Here is a 27,474-nt window from a genome sequence, read left to right as displayed (position 1 = left end):
CAATTTAGCCCAACCCAATGTTATCGAAATTTACTGGAAGTACTGCTGCATCCACATATTTTTAAATAACACTGTCAGAGTGTCACGACTTGCACTCTGCAGCTGCTGTCTGCAGTGACTTTATTGGATTCATTATGTATTCTATTTGTAGTACCACTGCCCACCAAAGGGGCCACTGTGCTACTTTGATCATTCTCCTTGATTACTGAGAGTTGTGTCACCTGCATGAGGCCTATATCAACCTGCCTGCTTCATACGGTCTGGGCCAGATCATCAGGTCACTCCTGTGAGCATTTCCATGTGCTTTGTTCCTGTGAGTATTTCCATGTGCTCAGCTCCAGTCTGCATTTCCATGTGCTCAGCTCCAGTCTGCATTTCCATGTGCTCAGCTCCAGTCTGCATTTCCATGTGCTCAGTTCCAGTCTGCATTTCCAAGATGTCAGCTCCAGTCTGCATTACCAAGTTGTCAGCTCCAGTCTGCATTACCAAGTTGTCAGCTCCAGTCTGCATTACCAAGTTGTCAGCTCCAGTCTGCATTACCAAGTTGTCAGCTCCAGTCTGCATTACCAAGTTGTCAGCTCCAGTCTCCATTAACAAGTTGTCAGCTCCAGTCTGCATTACCAAGTTGTCAGCTACTGTCTGCATTAGCAAGTTGTCATCTACTGTCTGCATTACCAAGTTGTCATCTACTGTCTGCATTACCAAGTTGTCAGCTACTGTCTGCATTACCAAGTTGTCAGCTACTGTCTGCATTACCAAGTTGTCAGCTACTGTCTGCATTACCAAGTTGTCAGCTGTTATCTGCTATCTGGACTCCTGCAAATTACTTCATTGTATTCTCTACTGCTGTTACCTGCTACTGGACTCCTGCATCTTCAACCATTATACCTGGTACTTATAGTTCCACGCTGCCTGTTTAAATCTACTATTGCAGTTACCTGTTTCTCATCTGCACATTGAACTGTCTCGTGAGTTACCTTGTCATCTGTGTTTGTTAATAAACTCATTATAACCACTTATCCCCTCTCCGTGGTCATACCTGGGAAATCCTGACAGTATGATCTGGCCATAATACCGAGCCTGCTGCTGCACGGCTTTCATCCCTTTTTGAAAAGGATTTCCAGGGGAGTGACCTACTCTGTATTCATTAAGACCATGGTTTCTATTTCCTCCGAAAATTCCCTGTTTCAATTGCTCCAAGAGGACATTCTGCAACTTCGCACTCAAATAGTGCAAGTATCTTCTTTGTTGAATCAAGTGCTCAAGCAACTTCCAGATTCCACCCCTGATACATGCTGCAGTAAGGAGTCTAACTGTGCTGCTAACCTTTCATTATCAAATTTGTCTGCCTTTGACTCTCTGCAAGCAGCACCTCCCAATAGTCCTGTAACAAATTCCAGGTTTTCATGTGCTCCACGCCCCCACCTGACCGAAGAGGAGAGATGGCGCAGGAGGATCTACAAACTGTGTTTTTACTGTGCCAGTGATTTACATTCTTTACAGGATTGCCCGCTCTGTAGACTCCGACCATCTTCAACCTCTATCTCCAGCTCTGAGTTACAAGCTTCTGTTTCCATTCCAGACACGTTATCTGGTCCTATGGGAACCCGGGTTCCCCAGTTCAACCCAGAGGGGGCGCTGCCCTTACAGTTTGCCCCAGAGGGGGCGCTGCCCTTACAGTCTGCTCCAGAGGGGGCGCTGCCCTTACAGTCTGCTCCAGAGGGGGCGCTGCCCTTATAGTCTGCTCCAGAGGGGGCGCTGCCCTTACAGTCTGCTCCAGAGGGGGCGCTGCCCTTACAGTCTGCTCCAGAGGGGGCGCTGCCCTTACAGTCCGCTCCAGAGGGGGCGCTGCCCTTACAGTCCTCTCCAGAGGGGGCGCTGCCCTTACAGTCCGCTCCAGAGTTGCCACTCTATGCGGTTCAGCCCCAGTTGCCTGTCCATGCGGTTCAGCCCGAGTTGCCTGTCCATGCGGTTCAGCCCGAGTTACCACTTGGTGCTGTCTGCTCCGAGGCTTCTCACAGCGCTGTCTGCTCTGAGGCTTCTCACAGCGCTGTCTGCTCTGAGGCTTCTCACAGCGCTGTCTGCTCTGAGGCTTCTCGCAGCGCTGTCTGCTCTGAGGCTTCTCACAGCGCTGTCTGCTCTGAGGCTTCTCTCAGTGCTGTCCCTATCAAGTCTGCCGCCCAATCCGGGCGCCCTGCCAAATCATCTGCCCAGTATGGGTTATCTTCTGCCAAGGGGGTCCTACCCGAGTCCCCAGGGATGTATGGTCAACCCGAGCTGGCCGAGTCTCATGCTAATTCGAATTCATCCTCTGTTCAAGTCTTCCAACCACCTACCTTCAATGGGGATATTCAGCAATTTCATACTCTTATTAAATTCTGTATATCCTATTTTCCCTCTGTATCCAACCTCCTTGATACTCAACGAAAGCAAGTGTTTTACATGTTGGCCAACTTCACAGAGGAAGCTCTGGAATGGGCAGAGCCCTTAATTGAAACCCAGGATCCCATTCTGTCTGATTTACAGCTTTTTACTGAGGCCATGATCGAAGAATTTGCATCAGCACTTGCCAATCTCACTCCCAGTGCTTCATCTATGCCACATGTTCTATCTCCTGCTACTCCAACTTTGAGATTATCGTTTTCTTCGCTCCATTTCCAGCAACCCTCTAAAAACTATAAAAAGAAAGTGAAGAAGAGGAAGAAGAAGAAAGATTCTCCTGGATCTCAACTCCCTTGTGGCGTGGTTTCTATACCCTTTCCGTCCTTGCATGAAGACTTCTCCACTACATGCCCAATTCGGGATTATGACTCTGACCTTTCCGACCATTCCTAGTATTTGGGCGTCTGGAATCCACCCTTTAAGGAGGGGGTACTGTCTGTATTTCATATATTCAGTTATTCAGTATATGTATGTCTGTGATGTCTATATGCAATTATTGAACATTTATATTATGCAATTTAGCCCAACCCAATGTTATCGAAATTTACTGGAAGTACTGCTGCATCCACATATTTTTAAATAACACTGTCAGAGTGTCACGACTTGCACTCTGCAGTTGCTGTCTGCAGTGACTTTATTGGATTCATTATGTATTCAATTTGTAGTACCACTGCCCACCAAAGGGGCCACTGTGCTACTTTGATCATTCTCCTTGATTACTGAGAGTTGTGTCACCTGCATGAGGCCTATATCAACCTGCCTGCTTCATACGGTCTGGGCCAGATCATCAGGTCACTCCTGTGAGCATTTCCATGTGCTTTGTTCCTGTGAGCATTTCCATGTGCTCAGCTCCAGTCTGCATTTCCATGTGCTCAGCTCCAGTCTGCATTTCCACGTGCTCAGCTCCAGTCTGCATTTCCACGTGCTCAGCTCCAGTCTGCATTTCCATGTGCTCAGCTCCAGTCTGCATTACCAAGTTGTCAGCTCCAGTCTGCATTACCAAGTTGTCAGCTCCAGTCTGCATTACCAAGTTGTCAGCTCCAGTCTGCATTACCAAGTTGTCATCTACTGTCTGCATTACCAAGTTGTCATCTACTGTCTGCGTTACCTAGTTGTCAGCTACTGTCTGCATTACCAAGTTGTCAGCTACTGTCTGCATTACCAAGTTGTCAGCTGTTATCTGCTATCTGGACTCCTGCATGTTTCTCCATTGAATTCACTACTGCTGTTGTCTGCTATCTGGACTCCTGCAAATTACTTCATTGTATTCTCTACTGCTGTTACCTGCTACTGGACTCCTGCATCTTCAACCATTATACCTGGTACTTATAGTTCCACGCTGCCTGTTGAAATCTACTATTGCAGTTACCTGTTTCTCATCTGCACATTGAACTATCTCGTGAGTTACCTTGTCATCTGTGTTTGTTAATAAACTCATTATAACCACTTATCCCCTCTCCGTGGTCATACCTGGGAAATCCTGACACAGAGCAGGTAATTAGATTATCCAAACAGTCATTGTTGACAGTTCCACACATACTAAGAGACCGCTGTGTTCAAGAGTTCTTAAATATGTAGCAAAATGTTTAATTAGTAAATTAGCGCATATTGCTAAGTTCCTCTATGTGTGTATACAGACACACAAATACAATATGTCTGTACAATAATTAGTAAACCCGCTATCTCCAGAATTGCTCTTAATCTGATCACACACACCCCATTGTCTCCACCCCTTTCAGACTTAATAACATCTTCTATGTGGTCAATAGTGTGACTAGGGTATAAAGTATGAGGGAAGAAGGCTAAGAAAGGTAAGATCACTGGATCGCAAACACAGCAGCAGAGGCGGAACTAGTGAGCTGTTGGCCCCGGTGCATGCTAACGGGGAGGAGGGAACCAGGGCCCACAGCTCGCTAGTTCCCCATGCAGCGGGCCCCATTATCTCCATGGGCCCTGGTGGACCGCATCTGCAGCACCAATGGTAGTTCCGCTACTGCTGAGCAGATTGTGTATATCCACCAGTGAGGAGAGTCTTTGGTGCAGGGCGCTGTGTGAGCCATTGTCCCAGGTCAGACTGCTTCTGGAGTCAACTCGCAACAGGGCCCCATACCAAAAAACTCAATAGCAGCACCGACACCAGCAGAGGACAGTTTCAGGCTAGAGACTAGAGGGTAACTACCAACCATGGTTTAGCTAGCAGATAATCTGTTGGCTGTCATTTGCTAATACTTGCTATTAGTCTTATGTTGTAAACCGCTCTGTTATATTTGTATCTAATCCTTTGCCTGAGCAATTTAGACCCACGTGGGGACATCCCAGACACATGTCTCCACAATTGATCCTTTAAGTTTGTTCAAAATAGTTTTGAAGCAGCTATTTTTGTAGATGAGAAATTAGTATACTAATGAGATTAGTCCAAATACTGATAATGAATGGCAGTTATTTAAGACACTAAAAAATAGCACTGTACCTGTTTTAACATACTTTGTATAAATAAGTTCACATGCCAAAGAGCAACTGCATGGTCCATCTATTCAGACAATAGGTGTGAGCCATGTGCAGGCTGTGCCAGGGAGGCAGGGGGGACATTTGTCTTATATTAAGAAACACATTGCTTCTAATAGGTCACAGGGCCGGCCCGCAGCCTGTAGCAGAGATGACGTGGCTATGTCACTTCTCCACTTAAACAGCTTCCGTACTAGACATACATGGTCTGCACACAAGACCATGTGGTTGGACGCTCTGCAGTCCTCTACAGCACCGGAGAAGGTATAGGACGGCCTACAAGCTGCAAGCAAGGTATGTGGGGCTTTAATCAATGACTGTAATTGTTTTTTTTACTTTTGTCAGTGTCTGTGGCTCTTCAGAGTTGTGGAGCTATTATTGCCTGCATGCCCTGCCAGAGGACAAGTTGTGATTTGCATTTCCAAAATAGCTGGAGAGACCATTACTCACTCTAGATTATTTGCAGTTAAAAGGACAGAAGAAAGGCACATTGGGTATGGTGTAGAGTAGAACGCAATTTTGGGTGTACTATAAGGGCCAAAAATTCACACGTAAAAAGAGCGTATTACAGCCCAACAGCTGTGTCAGATGCTTCTCAAGATGTGTCAGCAAGCGTACTTACACCCACATACACATACACAGAACCAGCTTAGAAACACAATAAAACTTCCTAAAAATTTGTTTTCATATAGAAAAAAAATGCATTTTCTATTAAGCTTCATATAATACTGCCGATTTCCTTCTTACATAAGCATTAAAGTAACAAAACTTTATTTTTAAAATACACACACAAAATCACATAATGCATGATCACTGAAGTAAGCCGTTTCAGAGATCACAATCAGCCAATCACAAGTGGTTAGCTAGTCATCATCATCAGTGTGTGTTTCTTAATGATCATTAATTACTAAGACATAGACATTATAGAAACAAGTAACAGTAAATAAGTAATAATAGTAAGTGAAAACACACAAAACAGGCAACTATCACAATATTCATGATAATGTCCATTTAAACAGTTCCTGAGTGTTCCTCAATAACACTTACTCCTATAATCATGAAGCTGCAAAATAGTTTGAATTACTATTGGATATAACAATGATAATGCAAATAGCTATTTCATTCATAAATAAAAGTAACCAAATGAGGCCAGTTCAAATTGAATGACAAACAAAAATATATCTTGATGAACATTATGAATGATGACGTACTCTTGATCCTATGAGTCAATAACATTGAGTTTCATTTAGTTGTACTTTGGGTCTCAACTGTCCATTAACATTAAAGCTAAAACCAATCACAAACATATATTGTATGAAACAATTTTAGGAGCTCAGCAAACTGAAGACATTTGAAATAAATGTGTGATGGTGCAGGAATAGAGAAAGATATATTTCTTATGTCCTATACACTTCTCTGTGTAAGCCCATTGAAGCACACTGCAGGTAGTCTCTCTGAATCTGAAATGCCTCATAACAGAATGGCACAACCAATGTAAATACAATGACAAATCTCTAGTTCTGTCAAGATACTCTATTGGAAATGTGATATGCGCATAAGTAGTTGTGAATGACACACAATGCCTTTTAATGCCTTTATTTTACAAATGCAAACTCAAAAATAAACCTAAATTACCCAGTGGGGTGTTGGTAGTGCACGAAGACACTTTCATCATGTAGCCCAATGAATACAGAGATATGCACTTTAATGTAGAACAATGTTTTCTATGCTGCACAACTGTAAGTTGTTGAAATAATTCCAAATAACATATTGTATCTTTAAACCCTTTCAACTTCACAAACCTGGTAATTAAACAATTCTATATTATGTTTACAGTGAGCAACCTATAACTGTATAGCATGATTATCTGTAAAAAGTGTTATTGAAGTCGGATACACTGTTGTGTTATATTATTATGTAGATGTTTATCTACAGTCCCTGGTTATGAGGTTTTCCTCAGATTTTTGCTTAGCCTGGCTATTAGGCTGCCATTCAGCCTTGGCTGTTTCTCATAAATAACACCTTATCGACTTCAGTGATTGGCAGCAGAGGACAGAGACAAGTTTAAACCCTTGATATTAACACTGCTTGATACATAATGATTTAAGATTACTAATCTCCTCGTGTAGACCCATATCCTTCACACTTACTTATAGAAGGAAAGTACAGAGGCAATCAAATATATATATGTATGTATATCTATGTATAGATATATATATGAAATATAATTTTAGTTTCATGAAGTTTCATGATGACATACTAGACAGCCTATAGACACTTATTATTGTTAATGTTAAGGCGCAGCTCAACAATTATAAATAAAACAGAGCTACTTCTTGATGGCATCATATCATCTTTGCGTTTATAAATAAAATATAAGCCAGTCATTAGTTTGCAATATGTACTGAATAACACGTTTTATTTTATTATGTTCTATATTGCTCAGCTGGAATATTATTGACATAACCGGTTGGATTTGTAAAGTGCCTAGTATTTAAGCATCTAAACATTTCTAAATAACGTTGCTGGCTACCAGCTGTCATTTTTGGAACTGCTGCACAAGATACTCATTGGAGACGTAATATCAATTTACCTTGTGCCAACTGGTAAAAGTGCAATCATTTGCGAGTGGATTCTCCAAATGATGCTAAAAGGGAGTTTTTGAACTGCAGTGTCACGGGCAACTTCTAAGCAGCAAATTATAGTCTCAGCAGCAATTCAATAGAAATGCTTAGCATTTGGCATATGATCTAATTGCATAAAGATCCTTTACATGTTGTATAATCTTTATTCAATTATTTTAATATTGATTTCACAGGACATTTATACTAGACTGACCGAAGTATTTAAGTATGTTGGTACATAAAGTAAAAGTAATAGAAAATATATTATTATTATTATTATTATTATTATTATTATTATCATTATTGTTATTATTACTATTATTGTTGTTGATATTAATATATATTAAAGTGCAAACAAATATTGTAGACAAATGTAAGCAAAATGCATTTTAATGTACAATTGCTTTCATGCAAATGTAAATTTGCATACGATGGTCCGATAACAAGCAAAAAAGAGCATCATCATCATCACTATTTATTTATATAGCGCCACTAATTCCGCAGCACTGTACAGAGAACTCATTCACATCAGTCCCTGCCCCATTGGAGCTTACAGTCTAAATTCCCTAACAAACACACAGACACACACACAGACTAGGGTCAATTTTGGTAGCAGCCAATTAACCTATTAGTATGTTTTTGGAGTGTTGGAGGAAACCGGAGCACCCGGAGGAAACCCACGCAAACACGAGGAGAACATATAAACTCCTCACAGATAAGGCCATGGTCGGGAATTAAACTCATGACCCCAGTGCTGTAAGGCAGAAGTGCTAACCACTAAGCCACCGTGCTGCCCCTATATCTCCTCTAAAGAACAAACTACATGTGTCATACACTACTTTCTTGTGACACACACAAGACTGGGACACACATAGCTATGACTGTTACATTTTAATAAGCTGATAACATAAGAATTTGATCAGTGATTACGTGCAAGTTATCATGGATTAAAAAGACCCCTTGCAGCCCAACCTCAATATTCCATGATTAGATCTACCACATAACAACAACATTCCATGATTAGATCTACCACATAACAACAACCACTACTTTCATCAATGAAAACAATACCAATTGTCTCCAATATAGTCAGAACTTCCCGATCTGCCTGTTTGTTGGTCATTTAAACCACAGCTGCATTTTACATTTAGAGTAGAAACACGAGTAAAGTTTAAATGATATTTTGATCCAAAAAATATTTTGTAGGCACATTCAAACTGCAATTACATCCTTAGGTTTAAAAGTATGTAAATATCCGTTATACAGATATATAAAGCTATCTTTCATTTTTTAATGACCTATACACAAATGTATAAATATAAAAATCAAAAAGTATGTTTAAGGGACGTATAGAACCTTTGAGAAAAGGTTGAAACAATGATTATCAACACCCACTGGTCTCTCTGGAATTCTCTTTTCTCAAGTTAATTTTGTAAGCTGAGAAAACCTGACAAGTATTCCAATAAGTGCCTCTTCTTATTAGTGAAGAAACCCATGGATTTTGGAAGGCCTTTAACCTTTTGTATAATTTAAAGTAGTCGAGAGAATAGTCAGGAATCCCAATAAAGTCCTATTGTTTTAAGTACTCCGCACAAAGTATCAATAAGGTTTCTGCTGATGCAGCACACATACACAAGAGCAATTTTGATTCCCTTGACTCAAACAGCATAATTTTGATATATTTGTTGTTAATCAGCTCTCATGGTACAAGATTTGTTAGCAGATTCTACATAAATCAAGAAAATTATGTCAGCAAAGCCATATTTACACAGTTATCAGCAGTTTAATCACAATGTTCAATTGAGGGCTATTTATTCAAGCTGGAAAAAATGTACTCAATGAAAATAAAGCCATTTGTCATTAGGTCCGATGGCAGCATTAATATATGTGATACAATAAAAGTGAAAAAAAAAAAGATAGAATTAGACTTAGAATGTGACAAAATATACTAAATACAATAAAATATATTATACATGGATTTTTAAGAATTGAAGAATTGAATGGCTGAATCTCATCCATGTATGTGTGTGGAAAAATTGGAAGCTGATCCCTTTCCTCGGTGCTTGGGCAGTGCAACAGAATTGGCCCATGCAAGGCCAGCACAACATAATGCCACTGCCTGCCAGCATACAACATGTCATTTGAGAAAAGACATAGGGCCTGATTCATTAGTGATCTTATCTTGTGCAAAAGTTAAGATGCTTATTTTAAGAAGAATCAGGGAGATAAGAGTGAAGTTAAGATGGATTTTCATCTTGACTTAAGAAATTATTCACTTACGTAGTGGATTTTGCTTCTTATATCCCTTTTCTGGGCATGCACAGAGAGGATTTGCTTAAGATAATCAAAAAACAACAGTTAAGAACACTAATGAATCAGGCCCATACAGTTTTTTAAATTATTTTAATATCTATATTTCTGGCCCGGACCGTTGTCCATGATGTATCATTGTCCACCAATGAAAGCACGCATAAATACGGAAAACAATGCAAAACCTACACAGATATGATGACCTATGATCCAACTGTACTTTAAATTGCGCTACTTGGCCATTAGTGCCTATACCTCAGACATAATGCACCCCAAGGGTAGCCATTGGTATCTAACCAGTGAATATACCCTAAAAACTGAATGCACACTGGTTCAAGTAAACCAGGCATAGCCAAGTGTTAGCAGAGCACATTTGATTTCAAGTTTTAAAAGTCTGATCATTAAAGATCACATTTGTTGATCAGCAGAGTTGGAGAATTCAGTTTACATTTATCAGCTGTCCTGTCATATCTGGATAATCCGTACTGTGGCATCAAAAGACGACGACCAAACAATATTGCATCTTCATTTCTACATCCTCCAAAACAAAACAATGGGCAGAATTAAGGATAACTGAAACCACAATAATGTGATTTATGAACTATTTTTCCAAATTATTTTCCATAATTTAAAGATTCACCATAAGACTAAAGGTTTATCTGATTTGAGAATGAAAACATTGCCACATGTTTGCACATAACTAGTGCTCAGACGAGTTGATGCTCTGAAATTGTTGATTAACCAAGAGCTCTTCATGGCTACTATAATACACATATACAGTATGAACAAATTGTATCATGCAATTGAGCAATAACAAAAGGCTCTTCTCCACTCAATTCCATTGATGGGCTTATGTGTGCCAATCTGCAAATTTCATTTGACTAAATATAATGCTTTATCTTTCCTTATATCTCTCTTTACTTCTACATCATGTACTTATATATCCAGACATAGTTTATTTTTTTTATTATACTGGGTTATAACACAGCTCTCCTATGTTTTCTCCATTGGTTATAATATCTAGGAAGCAATTTTGCACTATTTCCCATGGCAACAAAAATGAACAACTCTGCCTAATAATATCAACACATGGCTGAAAAGCACATATGAAAAAAAGGAACTAGTTAAAGATGCAAAAGAGCATCCAAAACACAGTAAACTAAAAATATAAAATAGATAGAAAACCCTTTTTAGGAAGAGATAAACATGAAAAAATGCAAACGATACTTAGCTTTTATAAAATCTTAATAATAGGCCCATTTGAAATTTTTTGGGTTATTTTCGGGGGGGGGGGCTGGTCCCAAAATGATGTCACTTTTTATTTTATCCAGTTCAATAGCATAGCCAATGGCTATGTTAAAGCAACATTATAATAAACTATTATTTGGGGATTACTCACTTAGATCTTTCTTTGACTTTTGGGCCTCATGTTTCAGACCAATCACATTGACGCATTTCTCTTACTATAGAAACAAATTCTGTTCTGTGACAGATACCGTATGTCCACTTTTTGTTTGTACTCAGTTGAAATAAAAACATCTCAGTAAAAAAATGTAGAAGTAACAGGTACAACATTACAAATGATCACACAAACGAACCTGCATATTAAAATTTCAGCAGGGAATTAAGGGGCAATTACTTAATTTTTTTTAGAAATGTCCCTCAAATAATTACTTGTGTAAGTTTCATGCCAGGTATGGCTTTCGTCACAAGTGGCATTCAAATGAGTAAATGTCATGCTGCTGCTTTTGCATCAATAAGATCTGCCCATAATACAGCTAAAATGTCCTGAACATGTTCACCTTGCATTAGGGTATGACGTTTTATGGCGTGCTATAGAGGCAAATCATTTTATTTGTGAATTATATTTATAAATGCCCCTTGCTGTGAGTTTAATGATTAGCATGCAAAATTTTAAAGAGTGCTTTACCGACATGACAGTACTGTCACATTTAATATGGCAGAAAATGTGTCATCTGGCATCAAGTAAACAGAAATATTGTCTATTATATAATTATATAAGTATTCTAAAAATATTTTCTGGTACATGTGAAATTTCAGTATAAAACATGCACTGATTTAGATTGCTCTGCAGTGTCTCAGACATAAATAATTCATGAATAGGTAAGACTGTACTTGTAGTAAGCCCTGTTACTTTATTTTTCTATTACAGGAATACAGATTTATCAGGTCAACCATATAAATCTCACCACATATGAACTGCACATGCTGCATGGCTGCAATGCAATTAGTTTCATGTTTGGTGCATTGCTGCAGTTCTTACCATACAAGTATAGCGCATGCATATTAAGTAATTGTGGGACATCTATATGTGTGTGTGGATTTATATGTCTGTCCTCGTAACCCTCCTAGCAACTTGCTCACATCATTTGCTTTGACATATAAAGCAATGTGGCTGTGAATTGCAACCTGCTGTAAGGTCAGAAGGAGCAGTTCTGGCCAGGGCTGTGGAAGGCAAAAAGATCATAATTTTAGGGAAGCCTTGAATCAGGAATATTTGTAAATTTAATTAGTGCTTAAAAGAATAAGCAATACCCAGAGCCGTAACTTAAAATTTTAGCGCCTGGGGCGAGAAACAAAAATGCCGCCCCCCTAGCCCTCAAGTTTAACCAAATGAACCTAAAATATTCATAGACTGCGCCCCCCTTCAGCGTCGCACTCTGGGCGGTCGTCCCTATTGCAGAGCCCTAGTTACGGCCCTGGCAATACCTTTATTACATTGTTTGAACCAAAATATCCTTACATCAGCCTATATAAGCTAAAACCAACCTCACATCCTATAATGATCCTCACATTTCCTCTTTCTCGCCCTGCTCTTGTCGTGGCCTCTGGTGACACCTCACCCAACCCTGTGTCTCATGCAATCTCCACTCTGCTCACGCTTTTTGTTTCATCCCAAAACATTACATCTGCCTTGTACTTCCTAGTTTATCCACATAATCCCACCACCTTCCTTTCCCTTGTCCTGTACACTTTGAAACATCATCATCATTATCATCAACATTTATTTATATAGCGCCAGCAAATTCCGTAGTGCTTTACAATTGGGGACAAACATTAATAAGACAATACTGGGTAAAACATACAGACAGAGAGGTAAGAGAACCCTGCTCGCAAGCTTACAATCTATGGGACAATGGGAGTTTGAAACACAAGGGCACATGTTATATCATATTTCACACTGGACCACCTAGAATGCAAAGGTAAAAGTATTTAGTGGGCTGTATGATCAGTCACACAGCAATGTTGGTCAGATGGTTGTTGTCTTGTGTTAGCTGTGTAGAGGGTGGTAATAGGGTAACCTAGGGAGATTAAGATGGTAGTTGAGGAATATCATAAGAAACATGAGATTTGTTTGCAACATATTTGGATCCATCCATGAAAAGCCCTTAAGCTCCTTGCCATTACAGAAACCTGACTTAGCTCCCCTGACACTATATCCCTTTCAGCTCTCTCCTACAAGGAACACAGGTAGCCCACTAGGGGTTAAATGGTGCACACTAGAGATTCTCCGGGAGGATGCTTATTAATACTATAAATCTATTAAAAACGGAGATACTTCTAATTAATTGGCTTCCACGACTGCTGCAAACCCGTGGTGGATTGCTGTCAGCCACCAATATTAGTCAAAGACATAAAAACACAAACATAAAAGGTTGCGCTGTTGGTCGGCACAAAAAATATAATAATTAGTACCAGAGGTATTCTTGTGGGATACAAAAAAAAGGCACTAGTTAAAAGTATATAAAAATGTTTTATAATCAGCCTCAAAAAATATGTCATATAATATACAGAAGCTTCAACATTACATAAAAAATACAACAAATTAAGGTATAATACAATCCTAAATAAAATGAGAACAACCGCGGCTGTAAATTAAAAATCAATAGAGCAATTGAATGCGCTACAAATATAAATTGTGTGGCCATCACTCATATACTGAATCTTGAGTATAGAAGCACATCCAAAAATAGCACATGAGAAATACAAAAAAATCTTAGTCCATCACAGACGTGACATGGTTCAATAATATCCAAAAATATAAACTCCTCCTCCAATGGTAAGTAATTAAAGAGGGTTAATCACCCTGTCATCTGAATCACAGAAATCCGTATAGGTAACCTTGGAATTTTCACAGCCTGTATTGGTATCGCTCCCTCCTTACATATCCGGACAAGCTTCACACAGAACTCACAAATAGCATATAGTTCCAGTGATGTAATCTTTTCACCACCTACTCGAATCCCTACCTTTGGAGATCGTTTTGGAAACATTACTACAGAGGGATCTAAAGTCATTAAGAGTTTTATTGTTAAAAAAGAGTTATAGCAGCACTCTTGTGCTGAATCGGAAAAAAAATTGGATTTATTTTTAAACAATAATTTTGCCGGAGAATGATCATCATTGAGTCTATTGATATCAAATAACAAACTAGATTCATCCTCATTAGCATGATTCTCATCAAATAAAGATTCCAGTTGGGAAAGACATTCCAAGTCACCACTATCTAATAGGATCGGTAAAGATTCCTCTATTCTTGTAGCCAATTTTTTATTTGCAAAGTATCTCTGACGACACAAATTGCGTACAAATTTATTGAGATCCAAAAAAAGATCAAACAGTTCAGGTTCTCTAGTTGGGGCAAAGCTCAATCCTTAAGATAATAGATTGATTTGATCAGCATTTAGTGTTTTACTTGATAAATTAAAGATCCCCCTAGTTTTTAATCCCATCTCTTTCGCATGGGGCCTTCTTCTTCCTCCTCTCTTTCCTCTCTTTCTCTTTGTCTCTTTGGGGTCCTTTGATATAGGACACCATAGCGATTGTGATGTTGATGATTTCTCCATATATACCAAATGTTTATAAGAGAGATTCTTGTTTTGTTTTTTGTTTTTGTGTTTAAATGTTATCTTGTTTTTTATATATATATTCAGAGCACACTGCATTGACAAACACAGACTGTGATTATCTAAAGACTTTAACGGGGTGCTTAATTAACTAATTATTCCATCAGCTGACCGGCTGACTATTTCAAGCAGCCTCACTAAACCCCAGTAGCTTTGAGAAAGTGCCTTGTACAGGCACGAAACGTGTCAGCGGGGTTTCTGTGAGTTTGGATCCGAATGTTCAAGTGCCCTCCTGATTCTGAATCTTACCATCGGTTTTCCGTCACGGGAGAAATACCTGTGTTTATTTTTACTCAATTGGCCTGTCAGGCTCCAATTACCACTGCCGGCATATACGATAAGTATACACTTCATTTAGCCACTGACTCTGCAGCATTGTTGCGTTGACCACACTCGAGTAGGTGGTGAAAAGATTACATCACTGGAACTATATGCTATTTGTGAGTTCTGTGTGAAGCTTGTCCGGATATGTAAGGAGGGAGCGATACCAATACAGGCTGTGAAAATTCCAAGGTTACCTATACAGATTTCTGTGATTCAGATGACAGGGTGATTAACCCTCTTTAATTACTTACCATTGGAGGAGGAGTCTATATTTTTGGATATTATTGAACCATGTCACGTCTGTGATGGACTAAGATTTTTTGTATTTCTCATGTGCTATTTTTGGATGTGCTTCTATACTCAAGATTCAGTATATGAGTGATGGCCACACTCTATATTTGTAGCACATTCAATTGCTCTATTGATTTTTAATTTACAGCCGCGGTTGTTCTAATTTTATTTAGGATTGTATTATACCTTAATTTGTTGTATTTTTTATGTAATGTTGAAGCTTCTGTATATTATATGACATATTTTATGAGGCTGATTATAAAACATTTTTATATACTTTTAACTAGTGCCTTTTTTCTGTATCCCACAAGAATACCTCTGGTACTAATTATTATATTTTGTGCCGACCAACAGCGCAACCTTTTATGTTTGTCTCTCCTACAAGGGACTCTTCCTCAGCCACCATCCCAGACATGGAAACAGAGAAGGTGGTGGAGTAAGCATCCTAATTTCTCCATACTGCACTTTTCCAGTCATACCCTGGAACCTTCCTACTCTTCCTTGGAAATCCACACTATCCAATTCTATTGTCTCCTCTCCACCTTTATGTTTCTGCCATTATTTACCCCAGGTCCAGTTTCCTTCATAACTTTGTTTCCTGGCTCACTTATTTCATATCTTTTGACCTGCCTAGTCTCATACTAGCTGATTTGGTACAGGAAATACTCAAATGAGTAAATATCCTGCTGCCGTTGCATCAACAAGATCTGCCCACACTGCCTCTGCTGCCACTAAATGTCTTTCACTTACTTAGAACTCTGGTCTGTCCCAGTGGACTTCATATCCCAACCACTGTGATTGACCCTTCATTGACTTTGCTTTGTCCAGCTTTTGATTCATCTCTGATTTCTCCAACTTGTCTCTCTCTCTGACCACAACCTCCTTTCCATGCTGCCCCCCTACACCCAATGTGCACACAACAGCACCTAAATACTCCTGGCCCAATCCACTTCTCATTTTCATTAAAGCAACTACTATCTCATATAATTACTATTTCCTGCCCTGATCATGATGCCTATTTCTACACCAAAGACTCACTTCAGCCAACACATATAGACTCCAACGATCTCACCCAGGCAAACCCACCAACTGCAAAGTACCTCCACACTGCTGAGTGCCACTGAAGGAAGCCTTGCTCCAAAGCTGACTTCCTCCATTATAAATTCACCCCTCACCTTACAACACTGTCCCTTCACTTACCAGAAAAACATATTTCACTTCTCTTATAAACTTCTCTAATCACCAAATGCCTTGTTAACCTATAACATGCTTGTCTGCCCACCTGCACCTCTCCTTTATCTCCAAGCTACTTGAGTGACTGGTGTACAACCACATATGTCACGCTTTCTCCAGGGGCGCATGGAGGATTGTCAGGGGTGGGGTAAAAAAACAAAAAAAAACCATGAGCAGCAACTCCGTTTCGGCAGCACTGTCCTATACAGCAGCCGCGGCTCTGTCAAAGTAGCGTCCGCGATGGTGCTGTATACAATACAGCACCGCCACGGACGCTTCTTTAATAGCGCTGCGGCTGCTGTATAGGACAGTGCCACTATGGTGGGCACTTAGTTAGCGGAGGGGGTGGAGTTTCTGGAGACCCAGAAACAGAAACCCCCCCTGCGTGCGCCACTGCTCTCCTCTCATTATATTTTAAGCGCTCTCTCTGAGCAGGGCCCTTCCTCCTCTTTGTTTCCATGTCTGCAGTTATGTGTCTTTCTTGTATGTCCTTTATTAACATTATATGTGTCCTGGTAATTTCATAAAATGTCAGAAAACCACTTTAATGTTACTTTAAGAAGGAATCTCAATCTAAAAATGACCTGTTCTGAACTGATGAAGATGGCCGAAACCCAGCTGCCTGCAGGTGGATGTCCTGTGTCAGCACAATCCAATGCTACGCGATAAAAATCCAGTGGGTGGAGTTTGACTCAGATGACTGCTTTGTAAATGGCATTTTCCGAATGTTCTTTCTCCTTGGAGAGGCTTTGAATTTTTTTCCCAGAGGCATTACCTGGAAGTCTTATTATTACTCTTCCGTGTTCTAGAAGTGAAATACAGATGTATTACACTGGGAAGAAAGGGGAATATTGTTACTGTGAATTTTCCTTTTTAATTTAATTTTAATATTTTTTTTATTGATGTAAGTCTATTTGGTTTATGATGAATGACATCTGCAGCTGGAACTAAGTTTTCAAACAATAAATGATTGATCTATATCAAGAAACAAAACTCACATTAACTCTGTGTGTAGTGTGTTTAATAATCTGAACCAGATCTAAGACAGAGACAAAGTTGTATGAGCAGAATAATGCACATATTCTTCTCAGCTGTGTCCACAGAAAATAGTTCAGTATTGTACAATGTTCTAAAATTGAAGTGCTATAAATCTTATGGTGGCAGAAAAAGAGAATACGTGAACAAAGAAAATAAAGTAAATATAATCATCCGAGGGTTAAGAGAGCCAGGCTTAGCTGGATTGCCAGAATACCTGATGAGCTGGATGTTAATGTAGGCTCTAGAGGTATGATTGGGAACAACACATATCTGACCAAATTAGAAAGCTCTGGCCACTTAATGCTTAGGCTAAGCCCCAGAGTTATAGCCCCTGAGCCAGAGGCTGGCTGGCAACATGCAGCCCGGGGGGCGCACAGGCGGCCCCATCACATGACACGCGATGTGGCCGCGTCATGTGATGCGGCCGCCTGTGCGCTGACGCGGCCGCCTGGTTGTATATGGGTAATATTGCAGCTGGGGGGGGGGGGAGACTCAGCCTGCCCCTGCCCTGAGCCCCAGAGTTATAGTTACTTACTGTTACTTGTACTGTGCTGTTTCACCTTGTACTGTGCCATTGTTTGTCCTTGTACGGCGCTACGGATACTTTGTGGCGCCTTATAAATAAATAATAATAAGCAGCTGTGAGTGTACCGAGCATATTATAGTGTGCACAAGCCAACAACAGTCATCTGCCGGCATTTATTACTGGACATGCAATTATTTTGGGGTCTCTGTGATCTTACTGATCCCTAATGAAATAATGGGCTTCATTCTCAGGAAAATAGGGTTAGTGTGCACAATGGCTGCAAGAGATACTTCATTATAGTCAGTAGTTCCTAGTGATTTGGCAGGATGAATTGTCATAAATATTTGTTCAGCCCACTCAACGACTACCTCCTGTGAAGGTAACATGTACATTATAACATTTAGGCATACTTGCCAACTCTCCCAGAATGTCCGTTAGACTCCCGGACTCCGGATGGGTCTCCCGGGAGAGTATGGCAGCTTCCCGCATCTGCCCACTACCTAGTGAAGTTGGCAGAATTAAATCCAAATTTGCGCGATCCCTGAGAATCGCTGCATTTTGCCCCCTCCCGCTGTAAAATGAGGCCTTTGCGTCATTACATCATGGGGGTGGGGCCAAAATGACACAAATGTCTGAGCCCCGCCTCTCACACGCCCACCTCCCCTCGGGAGCTCCTGAACGCCGACTGCCATAAGTTGGCAAGTAAGCATTTAGGTTATAAAGTATAGCAAGCTCTTTGGCCAGATTTTATTAAGATTAAATCTCATATATTGCAGGTTTTGAAGGTTCCTTGTAAACATGTTTGTTACATAAAAAGGCCTTTGATTGCATTCCTATTGTAGATTGTTTGTTGCAATCCCTATCATATTCCTGTTTTTTTTTCTTAAAACTAAGTAAATTTTCCTTATTTTCTATTTAAAATATTTTACTTGGAAAAAGACTGAGCTGTTTTTGGTTACTGGTTTATATAAAAAGCCTACCTATAAACAATGACCAGCCCATTGTGACTTCTCAAATTTTTCCCAGACTTCTGCCCATGTTCACATCCAGCTTCCCGTTCTCCGGCCAGGTCTCCCCAATACTTATGTCAGAGCTTTGTTTTTGCTCAGCTGTCAGGTAAATAAAGAATTTGCTTGGGGAGAAATGATGCCATCAAAGCAAGTTCCAATGTTTCAAAATGGCCTGAGAGGAAGGTCCATATTACACACAAAGTTTTTATGAGAGACAAGACCTCATTTTCCAGTAAACAAACTAGGCAGACACTTAACAATAGTTTATGGCACTTAATGCCTGCATTCATCACCAGCATAATGCTGCTGGTCAATGCAGAACCTGAACTGCATGTGCACGGCTAAAGTTTGCACATAGGATTTGACCCAGCGGGGGATCATATGAAGCCTTTCCATCTTCAGTGAACCCCATAGACACAGGTAAGCTGCCATCCTGAGATGACGTTAGTTTGCAGTGAACACCAATGCTGTTCGTTGTTCTGTAAATTACTAACATCGCAGGCCCCATAGAGTTTTATGGGGACTGAGGTAAACTGCAAAAAGTAGGTTAATGCTGAAGAAATCTCTAATTTCTACTGTGTTAAACCCTTCATAAATTGTACGATGGCCATTGTTCCAGAGAAAACTGTTGTTTTCTCTGGGTTTATGGCTGACTGCAGTTACATAAATCGACCCCATAATGTTATTCAATTATGGTGGTGTAAATAATGTGTGGAGCAATGCATAAGGCACTTTACTCTGTTGTGCGTCCATGTGTTTGCTGAAGTACTCCCTGTGAAAGGTCTTCCCAATGTGCACTGACTTGCACTGCAAGATGGCATCTTTACAATGAAGAGGTGCTTTGTATTAGATGGTGAATGGGGCAGACAGGTCATTATACATAACTATCTTGTCACAATTATGCACAAACCTCTACTTAAAGTGCTAAAATGAGATTCTGTTATGTGCACAGGATATTAAAATTAAGTATAAGACTGGAGATAGGAGAAATGTGAAAGGGTTCCATGGTCTTTGAGGTATCATAGTGATTTTGCATTGCAGAAGAGGTCTTGATTTTAACACCATCTTGGTGTCAACATTATCCAATACTTTCAGTAAGAAATCTATTCTAGGCACTTAAGATAAAGCAAGTACATAACTCAGGGTTTCCCAAACCCAGTCCTCAGGGCTCCCTAACAGTGCAGGTTTTCCAGATCACATGTGACATAATTAGGACCACCTGTGGATCTGTTACAATGTGTCAGTCAGTAATGAATACACCTGTTCTCCAGCAAGGAGATATGGAAAACCTGCACTGTTAGGGAGCCCTGAGGACTGGGTTTGGGAAACCCTGACATATCTAATGCAACGCAACCAATGCACTTAAATTAGAACATACCTAAACATGACAAAATAGGGAACCCCCCAAAATCACCTTACTATATAATACCTTAACAAAGGTTGAATGAACAGTATACTGAAAGCTCAGAAAAGTCCAAATTAAGGATGGGGGAATTTTATCAATATACAGCCATGCATAAAACCATGATATTAAATGTATAAATGTATTACCTATTGGGATGTGACTAAGGAGGTATAAACACATAAACACACATGCAATGGGACAACACAAGATTTGCCATGTACTGATTATTTGGCAATGATACCAACGTTTCATAGTCCTCTAACTTGTGATTCACAGTTCATGATTCCATGTCTTTGAAGGCCAGTTTTTCAGGCTATTTATTTTAAAGCCTCTATACAACATGTACTCATGAGAAACAACTATGTTTCATATATGAAAAGTATGTGGTAATGGGTAACGACCCTGTTACACAAACACAACAATTTCAAGTGAAATTGATGATTACCTGATCATTTTTCACCAAGTCCTTGCGAGCTTAAATATGTACTTGCATCCATTTGAGTCACTGGTGTGATTGCTGAGCCACCTGCTTAAATCCCTTTGTCTACACAAATCAATGCATTCAAAAGGGTATTAGAATTATATTGATTCACATTGTAAATGGCAGATTGTATCATATAAGCTGCAAATTCCTGAACCAGCACTTCTGTTTCCACTCAGAAAGAAGAAGAAAAGAAGCAGCCTAGATATTATCGTAAATAATATAATGTCCAAAAAAATTTAGAAATATGTCTCTAGTAATTTTAATTAGCAAAGCCATATTTTCAACACCGTACATTTTTCAGACCTGTAAAATATTATTGATTAAGATTTTGATGAAGTCTCCAACTGCTCCGTATTTGGCAATAGCTCCTTGATCTCCAAGCCCACCACATATAATAGCACGACTCTGGAGCAAATCAATACAGTCCAAGACCTTGACACAAGTCATTCTGGGATTTAACTGTTTCATTATATCTTATTGGCAGAGCGATATAAATAACAAATACTGCATGGAGGCTGTCTCTTCAACATTAGCATGTTATCCCTCCGCTAAATGAGGCAAAAGGAGCTTTAAACGCACCACAATAAATGAATTAAAATTAATTGAAACGTAAATGAAATGACATCAAACTAGACAGCTCAGTGGAAAGCCTGAATACAATGTGTGTGCTGACTCTGACTTCAATTCAATAGCTTTGTGTCATTTGCTTTCTTTTGCCTCCCCCCCCCTCAACAGAAACATTTCCTCTAGTCCTAATTATGCTCCTGCTTTTTATAACCGCTGCATCAGTCTATTTCACTTGTGTCTGAGCTCCTCATGCCTTTCTCTAGTCTCCAACCCTCCAAATATAGAGAATCTGAGACAAGCTAAGCAGCTCTCTATCCTTATGCTTGGCACTGAATCCCTGTCTCTCTTTAAACAGCTATTTCTCCTACAGGTATAAGCAAATTCAAGAAATGCTCACTTGCAATATAGAATAACCTCTTAAAATTCCTACTACCACTAAAAAAATTGGAATTCAACTCATCTTCTGCTTGTGCATGGGCTAACATCAACATGGAACATAATCTTAAAATAATCTACACAATAAAATCAGCCACACACTATGAAATATCAGTTGCTAAAATGACCATTTCTGGGCAACATCCATTGAAAACAGAGAAATGTCTCAATACTGTTATACAGCCCAATGGGAATAGCCAAAGGCTTATAAACAGTAAGGGGTAAATGATGTATTGATGGCTTATTATACATATGAAGATGCCCTGAGAGGAGATATTGTTGATTGTATCAACTTCTTTTTAAACACGACTGAGCTTCACAAATTGGACATGAAATAAAACAAGGGGAATGATAGATGAGAAAGGAACAGACCTAACCTTCCCGCAAAAGAATGTGGCAACAGTTGGATAAACTGGTATGTGGTGTATGGATGAAAGGTCAAACCACAAGCAATACTACAGAGGTTTATAGATATATTCTAATTTATCCATTAAAGCATCACCACATACTATTATGTACTCGGTGAATGCATAAATGGATCTGTTTCATAAATGTTTGTGATGTGTAATTGCAGTTTTGGGACAAAAATACTTTGATAAATTGCTCTGCAAGCTGCAGAATCAGCTTCCCAAGCAGCTGCATCCTGTTGGAAGTAAGCAAGGGACTGTGAAAAGATGATCTGTATTGAGAAGAGGAATTCACCAGGCCAAGCTATATTGCCTTTGCAGTTTAAATTGGTAAAATGAAATTAACAAGTAATATTTTCCGAATGTCCTGTTCAAAAGACACCATTATGTTCATGAAATACTGTTTAAGATATGTAAGCTTATAATTAGATGGGAGCAATAATATAGTCCCCTGTGCTTGTCCTTTGCATTTTTGCTATAGGATCTATGAACACTGTTGCAATGCTTTACTATTACACATCAAGTGTATCATACTGTAGAAAGACCATGGGGATGTTATGCAAGTGTGTCACTGTGATATTAGCATCACTGTAGATATTCAGACCAAAAATTACATTAATGGTTTCAGAGAAACAGGCAACAAATACATGTCTTATTCTTAACCTTCACAAATAGACAAATTATATATTGAGCAGGGCACCTCTGCTATCAGTGCATATTCATTTGGCTAGGGATTTCTGTGCATTATAAGTTTCCATACTGTGTAGTGTGGGGGAGCATGTTGAATTTTATGATATGGACCTCTCAGGGACGACAAAACGCGGTAAGCAAGGTAAGCGCGGCAGGAGTGTGCTGCACATTTTGGGGCACCAAGCCAGCCTCTCCGCGCAGAAAAAATATTTTTTATTTGTCACGAGCCTTCTCCCTTAAACTGCCAGTTCCCATGCTGAACAGAGCAAGGATCAGACTAGGCGCCTCGGAGCAGGGGAATGGCACATGCCAAAGCCCAGAGGGGCTTCACTGTGCAAACACAAATTGTAGTCAAGGGAAGACTGGAAATACCAGGTGCTAATACTGCTACTACCATTGCAACTACTACTACTACTACTGTACTAATACTACTACAACTACTACTACTACTTCTATTCTACTACTACTACTACTACTACTACTGTACTAATACTACTACAACTACTACTCTACCACTACTACTACTGTACTAATACTACTACAACTACAATTACTACTACTACTACTCTACCACTACTACTACTACTTCTATACTACTACTACTTCTATACTACTACTACTACTGTACTAATACTACTACTACTGTAGTACTACTACTACTACTACTACTACTACTACTACTACTTCTATACTACTACTACTGTACTACTACTACTAGTACTGTACTACTACTACTACTACTACTTCTATACTACTACTACTACTGTACTAGTAATACTACTACGACTGTAGTACTACTACTACTACTACTACTACTGTAATACTACTACCACTACTACAACTCTACCACCATTTCTACCACTACTACTACTCTACCACTACCACTACTACTACTACTACTCTACCACTACTACTACTACTACTACTACTACTACTACTCTACTGTACTACTGCTACCAGGGGCAGGCTGGGCCGGGGGGCTCAGTCTGACCCCTGTTCGGTTCGTAAATGCATGTTTTTCTTTAATATTACCTGCGGTCGCATCACAAAACAAACGATGCGGACGCGTCAGTGCGGCTGCCTGTCCGCCCCCCGGGCTGAACTGTGCCGGCCCGCGCCTGACTGCTACTACTATTATTGTACTACTACCGTACTACTACTACTACTACTACTACTACTACTACTACTAATAATAATAATAATAATGTTGTACAATATTTCTAAGCAAGATTGGGTTAATAGGTTAAATCACAAGAGGGTTTATAGGTCATCTTATGTTTTATTGTGTTAGTTTTATCTGTAATCATCCATTATTACTCGGCCGTGTTGCATCAAGTGACTGTATATTAACAATTTGTTAACAGTAAATAAGGAAACATTTTCCTTATGCTTTGTATGAACAATCCACTGCATATTAATAGTACAATATTGCAGTAATATGTGTCTCCTTCCTCCATAAATTGGCACTGTATCTTAAGAAAGGTATTTAAATGGCTTAGTGGCCACACATAAAGAACACCTCTTCTTGGCAGATGGCTGTGATTAGAATTTTTCAATAATTATAATTTAATTTACTACCACTGGTTACAGATAGGAAATCATCATTCAAGTACACAACATGCCACAGCTAATGAGTAACAGGTTGGAGGAGCAAATGGCTACCATAATGTATAAACACGTCATATTTTGTCCAGGGAGATCAGCTCACACAACAGCAGGTTCTATATCACTGCACCGTTATATGTTATGCTTTCCTTGCTCTCTTTACTACATTGTAAAGCAAGGCACTCCAAAGTGTTGCCTATTAGTTAAAGTTGTGGAGATGAAAGTGTTAAAACCTGCACTGAAAATGAAAAATGCACACTGCATGGCTGAGCTGAACAGTAAATGCTCAATATAGCCTTTCATTCAACTCGTTCGTTCCCAGAGTCATGATTTAAAGAGAAACTAGCACATCTTCAAAACGTCAGTCTTTCTTGCACCAATTTAGTTACCTGCACTAATAGGACATATTCTTAGCCTCAATACAATAGAGACACATAACAGCAAAGAGGAATCCAAGGTTTATATTAAGCATAATAGTAGACAGTGCACGCTATGTATTTATTAGTTCACCTCTGAGAACAGCATGTTTATCCATAACTTACCCTTACTTGACTTGTTTCACATATATGTAACAAATAGCAGCAACATCAATAACAGGAAAATGTGATGGAGCGTATTGTGTCCTAGGTTAGTCTGGAGCGAATAGTTGACCAGATTTGCACTACTTTATTGTATACTGGAGAGTGTACGTATAAACGTTCTAACCTAAATCTCGTAGTAAAACATGACGAGAGACACATATGTGTGGAATACATATTTACTGAAGTCCTATTCCTGAAACGGTAGCTATTAAAAGGCATGGCAAGGTACATTAATACCATATTTGTTAAAGTTCAGAAGGCACTTTGAATGTGAATGATGTGTGTGTGTGTGTGTGTGTGTGTGTGTGTGTGTGTATGTGTGTGTATGTATGTATATATATATATATATATATATATATATATATATATATATATATATATAAAAAATCACATGGTTGCTTATATATAGACTTTAACATATATTATCTTTAACGTGCATGTGGTATTTGCTAATGTACATTGTGGTCTATTGATTCATTAAAAGAGAGTCTCTTGACAATTGTTAAAATTAATGAAACAATTAAATAGCCTGTGAATACAGGGAACAGACAAAAGTTATTTATAGCATTGTCAATTAGGCTGTATAGGAATTCAGTAAAGCACCTTGGATCTGCCTTACCTTGTACATGTCCAGGATCAGCAATCATAAATACTTGAGTTAGCCTAATAAAAGGCTGGAGGAATGCTGAATTGAAGCATTTTTGCAGTACCTTCATTTAATGAATAAAGGCTTTGTTGTTAATGGCCAGCAGCTCCAACAAGACTCCGATTTTACAACCACAGCCAAAAAATAAAGAGATACATCCAAAATGCAATCTAAAAAAAAACAGAACACAACTTAGCGTGCCAAAAGCCAAAATCCACAGATTCCGAAGACTGCTTAATAAGAAAGAAATCCCAGGGAGAGGAAAGTGGGGAGGGTTGGGGGGGCGGAGGAGGAAATCTTTGAATAGATGCCTAGAAGGAGCTATCAGAAAGAACAGGTCTTCCACTGGCTCTTGTCTGTGTGTACATCCAGGAGAAGCAGCAAACGCCTCCCGTGCCCTTATATGGGGTATGCAGCAGTTTACTTGGCTCTGTGCTGTACGTGGACCCAGTGAGCGGCAATTCTCGCCGTGGTCCAGGCACGCAGCATCCACTTGACTGCTGCTGCTACAAGCGATGATGAGCCCATGGCTGAAGCTCAAGGCGCGGAGTGTGCGCTTGGCCCCTGCACGCAGGGACAGAGACAGCAGCAGCAGCACTCAGGACTCGGGGTGCAGGACGTCACGGGTGACGTTAGGCTACACTAGGTGGGTCATTGCCGAGGGCAGAGAGGTGTTGTGTTTAAAATAAAGAGCATGCCACCAATAGACGTCAGTGATAGCTACAAAAACAATTTCCTATTGCAAAAGCTTTACTAAAGTTTTACTAAGCAAAAACTGTGTGCTACACATTAACACAAAACCCCCAGGGAATGTGTATCATAAATCGGATTTTATTAATACTACCATGATGCTTAGAAGACTTTGCTTAAAATAACATATTTATTTCTTGCTGAGTACACGTTCCATTTTTAACATACTGTGTGAACAAAGTCAGGTGTGGAGAATATTCCCTGTCCTGCTTTTAATACTTGCTCCTGGGTATAAATTGTAATTTCGAATCTCCTGTACCTATTGTTGCCCCTGCTATAGATGTGGAGCATTATGTACCTGTTTTCACAGTCTCCTGAGTAATGTGCACATACCTGGACCCTATACAAGCTGAACAACTGTATATAGCATCTACAGCATTGTACACATAACTAGCACAAGCCAGTGTTTTAAAAATTACTATGAAGCATATTTAACAATCACCGAGTTTTGTGCACAATCATTTTCATTCCTAATTGCAATGATAAGGAATAAAAGATCATGACTATTTATCAAAATTGCTGTTTCTGAACAGCTGTCACACCATAAACTGCTGTACCAGCAAACAAGTGTACTTATATCCTCTACGGTCACTATTGCAAAGTAGCCACCTTTGTGATAATGACCAGAGGGGAGAACAGGTAAGATGCTGTAATCTGAAGATCACACTACCGC

The 27,474-nt window shown here is 39.5% G+C and overlaps 1 protein-coding gene across 1 annotated transcript in view; it reads right to left on the bottom strand.

Annotated features, from left to right (window-relative positions):
• The window catches only part of NLGN1 (neuroligin 1), a 565,297-nt gene extending 538,715 nt beyond the window's left edge, over positions 1–26,582 (bottom strand). The window contains exon 1 of the mRNA XM_075202152.1: positions 26,025–26,582. The gene's annotated coding sequence lies outside the window, so the exon portion shown is untranslated. The remainder of the gene's footprint in view (positions 1–26,024) is intronic.
• Between the last annotated feature and the right edge of the window lie 892 nt (positions 26,583–27,474).

The sequence above is a fragment of the Mixophyes fleayi genome, chromosome 3 (genome assembly GCF_038048845.1).
Source record: "Mixophyes fleayi isolate aMixFle1 chromosome 3, aMixFle1.hap1, whole genome shotgun sequence".
Taxonomy (NCBI): Eukaryota; Metazoa; Chordata; class Amphibia; order Anura; family Limnodynastidae; genus Mixophyes; species Mixophyes fleayi.
This window is presented reverse-complemented; position numbering and strand designations above follow the sequence as displayed.